Below are 13,581 nucleotides of genomic sequence, written 5' to 3'. Positions count from 1 at the left end.
TAAACGTCCCAGGCAACTTCCCCTCCCTATTCTGTCTCCCTGCTCTCAATCTCCTCCCTATCCAGTTCATTATTATTGCTGATCATTATATTGGCCTATTTATTCTCTTCCATCTCAGACAGCCCCTTGTGATCAAGGATGACTTTTTTCCACTCCAGTTTTATGGGTTCTGAAATGGCTGATAAGTCCAATGCATGATCTGCAGACTCTGTCATATCAGGGACAGGTGGCGCTGGAAGGGTCAGGTAATTGACTGCATTGGAGGTGTGGGTGCTGTCTTCGCTGCCTTCGCTGTGTCGAGTTCACCTTTGCATGTTCCTGACAAATATCTCTGAATGTCTTCCCAAATGAGGGATGATTTGAGGACATCCCTGAAGTGTTTCTACTGTCCTCCTGGGATTCTCCTGCCATGACCAAGTTCTGAGTAGAACAACTGCTTCGGGATATTGTATTTACAGGTTCTTGGAGAGGCGCCTATTCATGGTAAGTGAAAGACTAACACTGACTGTCTAAACACATGTCAGTTGCTCTCTGAGAGTGAGAGGCACTGGAACACTTTCCCTCACATAATGTCCCAGATACAGTAAGGAAAGATGGAGTGGACAAGCCTCTGTCTTTCTCCAGTACTGAATTATGGTGAGTTGGATGTTTAGTCAGTAACGAACTGTCCTTGTTGGGTGAGTAGGCAACGGAATCGAGACCATTTCCCGTCCCTGTGTGACTGTCACTCAAACTGTCCTGTGTGTGCAGGATTAACCCTGAGTCCCTCTATCCAGCTCTGTCTGTTATATCTGGAAAAATGCTGAACCTTTCACTTGTTGATCTGCTCAAACCGAGTTCAAGACCCAAGTAGTGAACAGAATGTCTCATTAATTGTTTGAATAATACTATGATTGATCAGCAGGTTATGATCGACTCAGCCAAAGTTTGGAAAAATTCCTGTCAATAAATCTTTCAAAATGGAGTGTGAGGATCTCCTGGCTCCGAGTGTTTAAGGGATACAGGAGTAGACATCGGCAACTGAGCCCTGAAAATTCACAGCAAAGACTGTGCACATGAGGACATTTAACAACCAGGAGCTGAAACTCTGGGACGGGCTCTATTGTCACTGTGTTTGTGTGTCTGGTATAATCGCGGCAGCTCCGTGTCTCTCTTGTTTAGAATGAAACGATGAAGATCACCATTCGGTATTACTCACATTGACCGCGGGTTTCACTCCGGTTAGACAAACCTTTGCTGACTGAAATGAATTCTACAAGGTCCCAGCAAACACACCGACTCCCTCCTTCCTCCCATGTTTCTGTCCAATTGTTTTGAGAGGAGGGTCTCAATAATAACAAAGACCCTGCAGGGAGAGACGGCAATTTGAACATCTAAATGGGATCAGCTCCCGGCTTTCTAGGTTATAGATTCCCTCCACCCCTCCCCACCCTCCCTCCACCCTAACCCCATGTTCAGTTTCATTGTTCACACATTGATGAGGGTGAAATGGGGAAAGTTCCCATTGCTTTTTGTTGCAGAGAGCTGCGCACGCGCGCTATAACCCCGCCCACTCTGACGTCATCATGAGGATAAGAGCGCATGCGCTCCCCTTCCCCCAACACTGTCTCTGAGCGTCATTCAGTGAGTGAGCGGAAGATTGTTTAAATCAGCTGCGAATGGAGACATCCGGGTCCCGGGGTAAGTGAACAAACAACATCTGCTTCCAGCAGCAACACCAGGTTTGGGAGCGAGTCTGCAGATGTGTTCAGAGATTAACATTGAATAGTGGGGAAGTTCAGCGGGAGTCGGAGATTGTGGAGCAGAAACTGGTCCCGGAACATGGAGTGAGCCGGTGGGGGGAAGGGAGAGGTGACGACTCCATCGGGTAGTCCGATTCATGGAGCGGTGCGGGGTGTGGGTTGTTTCTGAGTGTCGCAAAACCGCTGCAAACTGGTGGGCAGCAGAAGCAGAGTGTTGCAGGAGACAGACACTGTTTGTGTTGCTGGTTTTCTTTTTCCGATTGTTCATAATGATTATTATTGAAAAGATTATATTGATTACTTTTGTATCATGTCAGTTAACTTGTCAGGGAGCAAGTAATAGAGAGGGATACCGACATGTACAGAATACTGGGGGAGATTGATAACACAAGAGTAGGGAATAATACGATATTAAGTGGGGTAGGAGTAAGGCAGAATGTAATACAGTCTGAATCAGGGTACATGTATGTGAACACACGGAGTATGGTTAATAAGATGGTGAGGTACAGGCGGAGATTGTCATGTGCAAATTTGATGTTGTGGCTCGAACAGAGACTGGGAAAGACTGGGTGTTAAACATTCCTGGATACAAGTTGATCAGGGAAAACATGAAAGGGAATAAAGGGGGAGGGGTGTCAGTATTGATCAAGGAGAGTGTTGGAGAAAAAGGATGTCCCAGAGTGGTCGAGGACAGAATCAATTTGGCAAGAGCTAAGGAACAAAAAAGCTGCAGTTACATTGCTCGGTGTTGTCTAAAGGCCACCAGCTAGTGGGTAGGACATGGAAAAATAAATTTGCAAGGAAATTACAGCACGGTGCAAACATTATAGGGTAGTTATAATGGAAGAGTTTAATTATTCAAACATAGACTGGGATAATAACAGTGTGAAGGGCAGTGAGGGGCAAGAGTTCCTACAGTGTGTTCAGGAAAATTTTCTACAACAGTATGTTGCTAGTCCAACGAGAAAGGAGGCACTGCTAGACCTGGTTCTTGGGAATGAGGTGGGCCAAGTGGATCACGTATCAGGAGGAGAGCATTTAGGGGATAGTGATCATTGTATCATAAGGTTTAGGTTGACTATGGAAAAGGACAAAGAGAAATCCAAGGTAAGAATAATTAACTGGGGGGAAGTCAACTTCAATGGGGTAAGAATGGAGCTGGGGCGAATAAATTGGAGTCAAAAGCTGGCAGTAAAACAGGTAGATGAACATTGGGTTACCTTCAAAGAACAGATAGTTCGGGCACAGTCGACGTATGTTCCCTTGAAGGGGAAAATTAAAACAAACAAACCCAGAACTCCTTGGATGGCAAAAGAGGTAGAGATTAAGATAAAGAAGAAAAAGTGTGCTTATAAGAGATGCCAGATAGAAAATACTATTGAGAACCAGGCTGAATATAGAAGGTCCAGAGGGGAAGTGGAAAAAAAAATAAATAGGAGAAGCAATGAGAGAAGATGAAAAGGGACTGCCAGCTAGCATTAAAGGAAATCCCAACGTTTTCTATAAGCATATAAATAGTAAAAAGGTGGTAAAAGGAGGAGTGCGGCCGATTAGGGACCAGAAAGGGGATTTACACATGGAGGCAGAGGGCATAGCTGAGGTATTAAAGCAATACTTTGCATCTGTCTTTGACTGGGTTGCATCTTCTTCCTTGGTAATGTTGAAAGAGGAGGTAAGTCAGATATTAAAGGGTTTTAAAATTGATAAAGAAGAAATGTTAGATAGTCTGTCTGTACTTAAAGTGGAGAAAGCACCAGAGCCAGATGAGATGCATCTAAGGAAACTGAGGGAAGTGAGGGTGGAAATCACAGAGGATCTGGCCATAATTTTTCACTCTTCCTTAGACTCGGGGGTGGTGATAAAGAACTGCAGAACTTTTCAATAAAGGGTGTAAATATAAGCCTATCAACTGCAGGCCAGTTAGTTTAAATTCAGTGTTGGGAAAAAATCGAGAAAAAATAATTAGGGGCAAAATCAATAGTCACAGGGACTATTAAAGCAGAGAAGGCTGAGGGGGGACCTGACTGAGGAAAACAAAATTATGAGAAGTATAGATAGGACGATTTGTTTTCCCTGAGCAGAGATGTCAATAACCAGGGGACATAGATTTAAGGTTAGGAGCAGGAGGTTTAGAGGGGCCTTGTGGCAAAATGTTTTCACCCAGAAGATGGTTGGAATGTGGATCACACTGCCTGAAGAGATGGTAGAGGCAGAAACCCTCACAACATTCAAGAAGTATTTAGAGGAACATTTGAACCGCCATAGCATACAAGGATACTGACCAAGTGCTGGAAAATGGGATTAGAATACTTAGGTACCTGATGGCCAGCATGTACATGATGGGCCGAAGGGCCTATTTATGTGCTGTAGAACTCTATGACTCTAAATGTGAGTTAATTAAGGAAAAGCAGCATGGATTTCTTCAGGGAAAATCATGTTGATCCAAATTGCTGAAGTCTTTTGAGGAGGTAACAGAGAGGGTTGATGAGGGCAATGCTGTTGATGTGCTGCACATGGACCTTCAAAAGGCGTTTGATACAGTGCAACAATAGACTTGTGAGCAAACTTGTAGTTCGTGCAATAAAATGGACAGTCGCAACTAGATACGAAATTGCCTGAGTTACAGGAAACAAAGAGCTGTGGTTAATGGATGTTTTTTGGCTGGAGGAAGGTTGTGATGGAGTTTCCCTGGGATCAGTGTTTGGACCCTTGCTTTTCCTGATATAGGTTAATCTCCGAGACCTTGGTGCGCAATTTCAAAGTATGCAGATGATACGAAACTTGGAAGCATTGTGAACTGTGAGGTGGATAGTGTAGAACTACAAAAGGACATAGACAAGTTGGTGGAATGGACAGACAGGTGGCAGATGAAGTTCAATGCAAAGAAATGTGAGGTGATTCATTTTGGTAGTAAGAACATGGAGAAACAGTATAAAATAAAGGGTATAATTCGAGGAGCAGGAGCAGATCGACTGAGGTGTGTATGTGCATTAGTCATTGAAAGTGGCAGGACAGGTTTAGAATGTGTTTAATAAAACATACAGCATCCTAGACTTCATTCATAGTGGAATAAAGTACAAGAGCAAGGAAGTTATGTTGACCTTCTGTAAGACACTAATTCAGCCTCTGCTGGAGTATGATGTCCAATTCTGGGCACCTCACTTGAGGAAAGACCTGACAGCATGGGAGATAGTACAGAGAAGATTCATGAGGATGGATCCAGGGATGAGGAAATTCAGTTTTGAAGATAGATTGGAGAAGTTAGGACTGTTTTCCCTGGGGAAGAGCAGACTGAGAGGTGATTTGATAGAGGTATTCAAAATCATGAGGTGTCTGGGTAGAGTAGATAGAAAGAAACTCTGGGGGTGGCACAGTGGTGCAGTGGTTAGCACTGCAGCCTCACAGCTCCAGTAACCTGGGTTCAATTCTGGGTACTGTCTGTGTGGAGTTTGCAAGTTCTCCCTGTGTCTGCATGGGTTTCCTCCGGGTGCTCTGCTTTCCTCCAACAGCCAAAAGACTTGCAGGTTGGCAGGTAAGTTGGCCATTATAAATTGCCCCGAGTATAGGTAGGTGGTAGGGAAATGTAGGGACAGGTGGGGATGTGGTAGGAATATAGGATTAGTATAATTGGGTGGTTGATGGTCGGCACAGACTCGTTGGGCTGAAGGGCCTGTTATAGTGCTGTATCTCTAAACTAAACTGTTCCCACTCATGAGAGGATCGAGAACGAGAAGGCACAAATTTAAAGTATTTGGTAAGAGTAGCAAAAGGTACATGAGGAAAATCTTTTTCATGCAGCGAGTGGTTAAAATCTGGAATTTGATGGAGGCAGGTTTGACTGAAGTATTCAAAAGGGAATTAGAAAGTTTTATGAAAGGGAAGAATTTGGTGGGGTTATGGGGAGAAGGCAGGGGAATGGAACTGAGGGAGTTGCTCTTTCAGAGAACCGGTGCAGACACGATGGGCCAAATGGCCTCCTTCTGCACTGTAATGATTCTGTGATTCTTCTCACTGACCTTTCTTCAAGTATAAGAATTACTTTTTCTTGCTGCAGGCAAACATTTGAAGGAACCAGAATGAAAGTCCTGACTCCTGGACACAAGGAAAAGTGCAGCCAGTTTCTTCCAACACACAGTAGGTAGATACAGTATCACTCACAAAGCACAGTGACACAGCCAGCTCATCATTTCCACTGTAACAAACAAAAGAAGTAGTCAGACCCACACTCATCCCAAGATCAAGAGACACATTTTCAATCCAACAGTCAAGCAGAGCAGGAGAGATTGAAGTTGTATCTATTTCACTCCAGCTGACTGGTAGATACATCAAACCCAGTCTAAAAACACACTCATTATCAGATTTAAATACACTGTCAATTTGACTACATTTCAAATAAGATATCTTAACTAGAACAGGCAAAATTTATCTGATTGAAAGCTACAGAATGAATCCCAATAAAGTCCCCCACAATATCAACTGAGCTACAGATTACAAACCAGTCCAAACATGTCACTAAGGGTCAGACAGAAACATACAGTATTCATTCTTTTTTTTTACAAAATGGTGTAATTTGACTGTACATACCAGGTCATGGATCAGATTGAAAGATTAACATTCACAATTAATTTGGCAGAGAAAGGAATTGGATACCAATTCACAACTCATGTACAAGAATTGAACAAAATAGACAGCTATGAAATAGTTAATTCCTATTTTATATTAAACACAAGGAAAAAAATATTGATAGATGAAAATATTTAACAGTAGCCAACAGAATGCTTGAGGTACATATTAAGTACTGAAGGATCACACAGACATCACAGAGATGCAAATTGAACCTGACACTGAAACAGGGTACCAGAGCCTAATGGATGGAGAATGAATCACATATCATACCCATAATTTACATATACTGAATGGATCCAACATACATGTACAGTACGCATACTGGCTGCTCCAGAATTAATCTCACACTTGCACACTCCCTCAGAGGCAGATACATTTATTTAGAGATACAGCACTGAAACAGACCCTTCGGCCCACCGAGTCTGTGGCGACCAACAACTACCCATTTATACTAACCCGACAGTAATCTCATATTCCCGACCACCTATCTTCGAGGGGCAATTTACCTATCACCTGCAAGTCTTATGGCCGTGGCAGGAAACCGAAGCACTTGGCGAAAACCCACACGGTCACAGGGAGAACTTGCAAACTCCACACAGGCAGTACCCAGAATCGAACCCGGGTCCCTGGAGTTATGTGGCTGCAGCGCTAACCACTGTGCCACCCACTACACAAGGAATGAATTCCAAACACACATTCTGGACCAGAGATTTAAAGATACAGAATGTGGCCCACAATCATGTCAAGTAAGAGAAGATCTTAAGAACATAACAAATATGAGCAATAGTAGGCCATTTGACCTCTCCACCCTACTCTGCCATTTAGTATGATCATGGCTGATCTGATTGTGCTTAACTTCACTTTCCTCGCTGTCCCAATAACCCTTTACTGCCTTGTAGATCAAAAATCTATCTATCTATCTATCTATCACAGCCAGAGACTGACAGCTATATAATGCATCCCATAATCAATTACATGACGTGAAACAGACAGACACAGTAAAAATCTGATTCACATAGAGTAGGAGTGCCTAAAAAACATAGTCCACAATGCCATTCAATAATATTTCCTAACAGGTACAGAATGAATGCCACACTCACAAACTCTACCAGTCACAGAAAAACACAGAATAAACAACACATTCACAAACAATACCAGAGACAGAGAGATACTGAATGAATCACATTCTCACTGTCAGTTGCAGAGACGGATGATAAATGAATGAATCCACACTCACATTCAGTTTGAGAGACTGATGGATACAGAAATATATTCACACTCACAGGCTGTACCAGAAACTGACATACACCACATTAATCCCACCTCATACAGAGTACCAGAGGCTGACATGATGAACTGGAACCAGACATAGTCACATAACAGAAAATAAATGTTACAGAATAATGTACTCATTTACCTACATTAAACTCACATAGTGATGGTGGTATAGTGCTGAGAATATCTGCTTTCTAAGCAGTTGACATGAGTTCTCTACTGCAGGTCAGACCTCAATTCTGGTATCATCCAGATTCATTTTATAACTTAAAAATTATCAATGTGATTTCCAAATTAAAACTTACAAAAGACTCTCATCATCCATGTGTATCTCCCACAATGCTGAACTTCAATTTTCTTTTAATGAAATCTATGTGAAACAAGACATGTCCTTTAAACTAATAAATGAGTTCTCAGTCAGAAACAAGAGTGTGCAGATCTTTGTTTAATAATAATAAAAAGGGAGATAGGTAAAGTTCAGTTCACAAACAGCGCTCTGGGTAAAGATTGAACCCACACTCAGATAACAGAATGAAACAAAATGAGGTTATCTCACACTCACAGACCAGGAACTGACGGGGACAGAGTACAAGCTACACACAGACAAAATACAAAAAAATAACAGTTTTAAAACTGAACAAGTCAATGCAATTTATAAAATGATTCTCATCATCCATGTACGTCTCCTGGAAATTTATCATTTTTTGAATAAATACAGATTTAAAATAGCCTTTAAACTGATCAGTATTCAGTCAGAAACTAATAGTAAACATAGAGTTATTTACAGCACCGAAGGAGGCTATTTGGCCCATCGAGTCCATGACAGCTCTCCACAGTGCAATCCAGTCACACTCACTCCACCGCTGGATCCCTGTAACTCTGCAAGTTTAATTCCTTCAAATGCTGATTCAATCATCTCTTGAAGTAATTGATTGTCTCTACTTCCAGCACCCTTGTGGGAAGTGAGTTCCAGATCATCACCACTCACTCAGTGTTCGCCCCAAATCCTCAATTTCTGTCACTGTGTCCTTGCACAATGAGCGAATGGGAACTGTTTATCCTTTCTCACTTGTCATGATGTTTCACACTTGTTGTAAATCTCCCTTCAGTCAGCTCGTCCACTGATCTTGCCTGTCACCTATCCACCAATATCCCTGACTTTCTGACTCCCTCTGTTACTGTCTCTTCAACTGTTTCAATGTTGTTTATTCAATGGAGAACAAATCCATCTCTACCGACTTCACACATTCTGATAAATCTCCTCTGTACCCTCAAATAACCAGAACTGGATGCAATACTCCACTACAACACCGTCACTGTGTTTATTTTACACATCCGTACTTCTTGTTTAGAAAGAACCAGCGCACTCGAATGGAACACGAAGACGGTGCTCTTATTTTAAACATTCAGAAACAAGGAGTATGGAATTCAAACCCACGCATGCAGAGCACAACAGATTAGCAGTTCATCGTTTTAATCACTCGGTCACCTTGTCTTCTGTGAGTAAGCTGAAGTGCGGAGGAATGATCCGTGCAGAATGAAAAAGGTGACGGGCTGGTGCCAACAAAACTGAACCAGTTGAAGAGACAGTAACAGAGGGAGTGAGAAAGTCAGGGATATCGGTGGATAGGTGACAGGCAAAAGCAACGGACTGAGCTGACAGCGGCGAAATATTGTGGCTTCGCCGAGCACTAAATTTGATTGGTTATCTAGAGTAACCAATCAGATAAATACAGAATCAAAAGAATTGACATCATTGTAAACCAGCCAATCACGAACATGGTTTTACACCATCCTTCATTAACATAGAGCTCTGGGGATGTGTATCAAATGCGAGTTCTGACCTTTCAGAGCCACCCACAACGTCTCTCAAAAAGCTACAACATTATCTCTATAATATCAATTTGTTTTGATATTTTTACCAAGTATTTTCTAACTGCCTTTGTGATCTCTGTTTTAATCCCACAGATTCTGGTTAATACAGTTTCACTGCCCGTGTGATCTTCCTGTCTCTACTTAATAATGTCCCGATCATTAATTGCTGACTATTTGTGAGCTTTGTTCACGGACGCGTTCATATTCGGCCCCTTTGCTGTATTTCGATAATAAAATCTGATTTAACGCACAGGCATCATTTCTCAGTCACTCATATCCCGAGATCAAGTTTGTTCTCAATAAGTAATCAGTACATTATCTAGAAACCCCGGTGGTGTGGGAACCCTCAGTCTCACTCTTTGACACCTGACACTAAGATTATACACTCCGCTGTTGTCTCTCACCAATAGGGATCAATCTATAATCAGTGATGTGGTATCATTAGGAACATTGAGCTGAAATGGTTACAGAATGCTGTGAAAGAGGCTTTCTGTCCTCTGGTTATAGAATGTTTCAAAAAGGATAGAGAGTAAACCCGAATAGATGGCGGAATGTGAAAGTGAATCTGGAAATTGTTACCACATGTAGAATAATACAATATGAAAAAGATTTTAAAATATTTGCGGTAAAACCAAGTTACCTATAAATGTGATGATCTATATTGAAGCCGCTCTGTGTTTTACAAATATATTGGCGGGATTTTCAAATTTGAAAAATCGTTTGCAGTCTGACAATTTCGCGCCGTTATTTTCCGCCCTCATCTCCTTGGCGTCTCCGGATTGGTGAATTCAGCAGCTCTCTGATTGGTCACATGAAGAGTACAATGACACCCAGTGCAGAGTGACCAATCACCAGTGCCCCCGACACCATTCCTCCCGAAGTTATAAATGGGACTATTGTGGGCGGTTCTCAGCATTCTTCCTGAAAGTGTTTGTCAGATTGTGGTAATGTCTGGAAGAGGGAAGAGGGAAGACCGGTGGTAAAGCTCGGTCCAAGGCCAAGTCTCGCTCCTCCCGGGCTGGACTGCAGTTCCCGGTGGGCCGTGTTCACAGGTTCCTTAAAAAGGGGAACTATGCTGAGCGGGTGGGTGCCGGAGCCCCGGTCTATCTGGCTGCTGAGCTCGAGTATCTGACAGCTGAAATCCTCGAGCTGGCCGGCAACGCGGCCCGGGACAACAAGAAGACCCGCATCATCCCCAGACACCTCCAGCTGGCAGTCCGCAACGACGAGGAGCTCAACAGGCTGCTGGGAGGGGTGACCATCGCACAAGGCGGGGTGCTGCCTAATATCCAGGCCGTGCTGCTGCCCAAGAAAACCAGCGCTCAGAGCACCAAGAGCAAGTGAAGCTGCCTGACTTAAATCTGCGAACCCAAAGGCTCTTTTCAGAGCCACCCACTTTATCTGTTAAAGGGTTGCTTGCGGTCTGAGAGGCGGCAATTTTATAATGCTCGCGCTGCTTTGTATTGGCACAGAAAGAGGCCACTTGGCCCGTCGTGTCGTCGGCCGAAAAACGACCCACCTATTCTAATCCCACCGTCCAGCATTCAGTCCGTCGCCCTGCAGATTACAGCATTTGAAATGCATATCCAGATTCCCTTTGAATGAGTTGAGGGTCTCTGCCTCAACTACCCTTTCAGGCAGTGGGTTCCAGACCCCCATCAGCCTCTGGGTGAAAATAAAATCCTCGTTTTCCCTCTAATTTTTCCACCAATCGCTTTAAACATATGCCCCATAGTCACTGACCTCTCTGCGAAGACTCTTCACCTTCACTCTCTCCAGACCCGCCAAAATGTTGTACATTTCAATCAGATCTCCCCTCAGCCTTCTCCCTACTGGATTCGGGCATTTAGCTGCTCTCCTCTTGTGACATTTTAACAAATCTACCGTTTATGCACAACAAAAGCTTTTGCAAAATGATCGGCTCTCTAATAAAATGATCTGCTCTGGATCCCATTTCTCTGACAACAGGTGATCGCAGCTCTTTGTTTTGCCGATTTGGTGGCTCTTAAAAGAGCCGTTGTGTTATTTGATGCCAAACTCAGTTCGGGGCAGGGTGAGTTTAGGCGCGCTCCCCGCGGATACGGCGGGCCAGCTGGATGTCTTTGGGCATGATGGTGACTCGCTTGGCGTGGATGGCGCACAGGTTGGTGTCTTCAAAGAGCCCCACCAGGTAAGCCTCGCTGGCCTCCTGCAGGGCCATGACGGCCGAGCTCTGGAAGCGCAGGTCTGTCTTGAAGTCCTGTGCGATCTCCCGCACCAGGCGCTGGAAGGGCAGTTTGCGGATGAGCAGCTCGGTGGATTTCTGGTAGCGGCGGATCTCCCGCAGAGCCACAGTGCCGGGTCTGTAACGGTGAGGCTTCTTCACTCCGCCCGTGGCTGGAGCGCTCTTGCGGGCCGCTTTTGTAGCCAGCTGCTTGCGGGGAGCTTTCCCTCCGGTCGATTTGCGCGCTGTCTGCTTGGTTCTGGCCATTCTGGTAGAAGATCAGGAACAAAGACACTGTAAATGTTGAGACTGCTCAGGGACTGTCTATTTAAGACAGTAGAGGGACCGCCCTAGTGTTGTGATTGGATGCAGCCCCGTCCATCAGACAAGTTTGAAACCAGCTCTGGGAAGTAAAAGGGCGGCGGGAAATGCTGTGCACTGATTGGTTGAACTGTAACTGAAACTGAAATTTTATCAATTTCAAAAAGCCCGCCAATTTCCGATGAGCAAACAAGGGAAAGATTAAAAAACACCTAATTTGGCGGAAACAATTATAAAATCTCACTCCTTGTAGCTTTATTTCTTTCTTCCTAGATCCCCCTCTGTGTCTTACAACACAGATTAAACAGTGTTCTCTGGCGGGAATAAAGCGCCAGTCATTACTTACTATAACGGCAGTAAATCCCGCTTCGTGCCGGCAGTTCAGACCCTCACGTATCAATTATCAAATGCAACCGTTTAATTCATGACGTGTTCGATAAATAATGAAGAGAAAAAGAGAGTGAAAATTCTGCGATCTGTAAATTTACTGAGAATGAAATGATGTATAAAAGCCGTTGTTGATAAAGATAAACAATATACTGATAACTTGATCTTATTAATTCAAGTTGCAAGGTCACTGCTCTCTCTGTGAGTCTTTGGGTGGCTCTTAGAAGAGCCTTTGTGTTTGGTAGAAAGGGTGTATTTGTTTAGCCGCCGAATCCATAGAGAGTGCGGCCCTGGCGTTTCAGAGCGTACACCACATCCATGGCGGTGACCGTCTTGCGCTTGGCGTGCTCAGTGTAGGTGACCGCATCTCTGATCACATTCTCCAGGAAAACCTTCAGCACCCCGCGGGTCTCCTCATAGATCAAACCCGAGATGCGCTTCACTCCACCACGGCGAGCCAGGCGGCGGATTGCTGGCTTGGTGATACCCTGGATGTTATCACGAAGCACTTTGCGGTGCCGCTTTGCTCCGCCTTTGCCCAGTCCTTTGCCTCCTTTACCTCTTCCAGACATGACGCTTCTTCAGTCAAAGCACTGCTGAATGAGAAACGAGCTGATTCTGCTGCCTTTTTTATACAGCCCGCCCGGACCTGACTGAGAAAGTGACAGAGAGTGAGAGGCGGGGCGGAGAGGAAACTGAGTGACAGACAGAGCAGAGAAATGTCTTTCATCCTCCAGCTCCGCCTCCCACTTGCTCGAACCGCCAATTCAAAAAATAAACTCTCAACAATAGAGCTCAGCACAAAACTTCCAGACTCAACCTTTATAGTCAAAGATAACAGAAACCCAGAGCTGTTAAATAAGGATCTATAACAATTAAAAGTTGATCATCTACCCGCCTAAGTACAGTGCTTCCGATCACAAGTCAACCCGTTTCCACACACCTCCCCTCCCAGACGGATTGAGTATTTTACTAACACCTTACCCCAGCTGAATTAGAGAATTGAGTTGTGACGCGGGGTTTTCTCGCCAGTATTCCTGTGTTAGACCCTCTCACTCTGAATTAGTGAAACGAGCATGAACTGAGACTGTACCGAACAGATCCCCAGTTACAGTGAGGACGGAACTTCCCTCTGTTTTGTTACAGAGAGTG

At 44.1% G+C, this 13,581-nt stretch overlaps 1 long non-coding RNA gene across 4 annotated transcripts; it reads left to right on the top strand.

Moving 5' to 3' along the window:
- Positions 1-1,585: 1,585 nt before the first annotated feature.
- Positions 1,586-10,311, top strand: LOC137358970 (uncharacterized). Of its 4 annotated transcripts, none has more exons than XR_010971382.1 (3): positions 1,586-1,680; positions 5,797-5,880; positions 8,996-10,311. It is a non-coding gene; the product is annotated as an uncharacterized lncRNA (long non-coding RNA). The 4 variants fall into 4 exon arrangements; XR_010971380.1 differs by having other exon boundaries at positions 5,797-5,876; positions 8,996-10,308; XR_010971383.1 differs by having other exon boundaries at positions 9,612-10,307.
- The last annotated feature ends 3,270 nt before the right edge of the window (positions 10,312-13,581 follow it).

This window comes from Heterodontus francisci, unplaced genomic scaffold, assembly GCF_036365525.1.
Source record: "Heterodontus francisci isolate sHetFra1 unplaced genomic scaffold, sHetFra1.hap1 HAP1_SCAFFOLD_1058, whole genome shotgun sequence".
Classification (NCBI taxonomy): domain Eukaryota; kingdom Metazoa; phylum Chordata; class Chondrichthyes; order Heterodontiformes; family Heterodontidae; genus Heterodontus; species Heterodontus francisci.
Note: the sequence above shows the minus strand (reverse complement) of the source record. Positions and strands in the feature narration are given on the sequence as shown.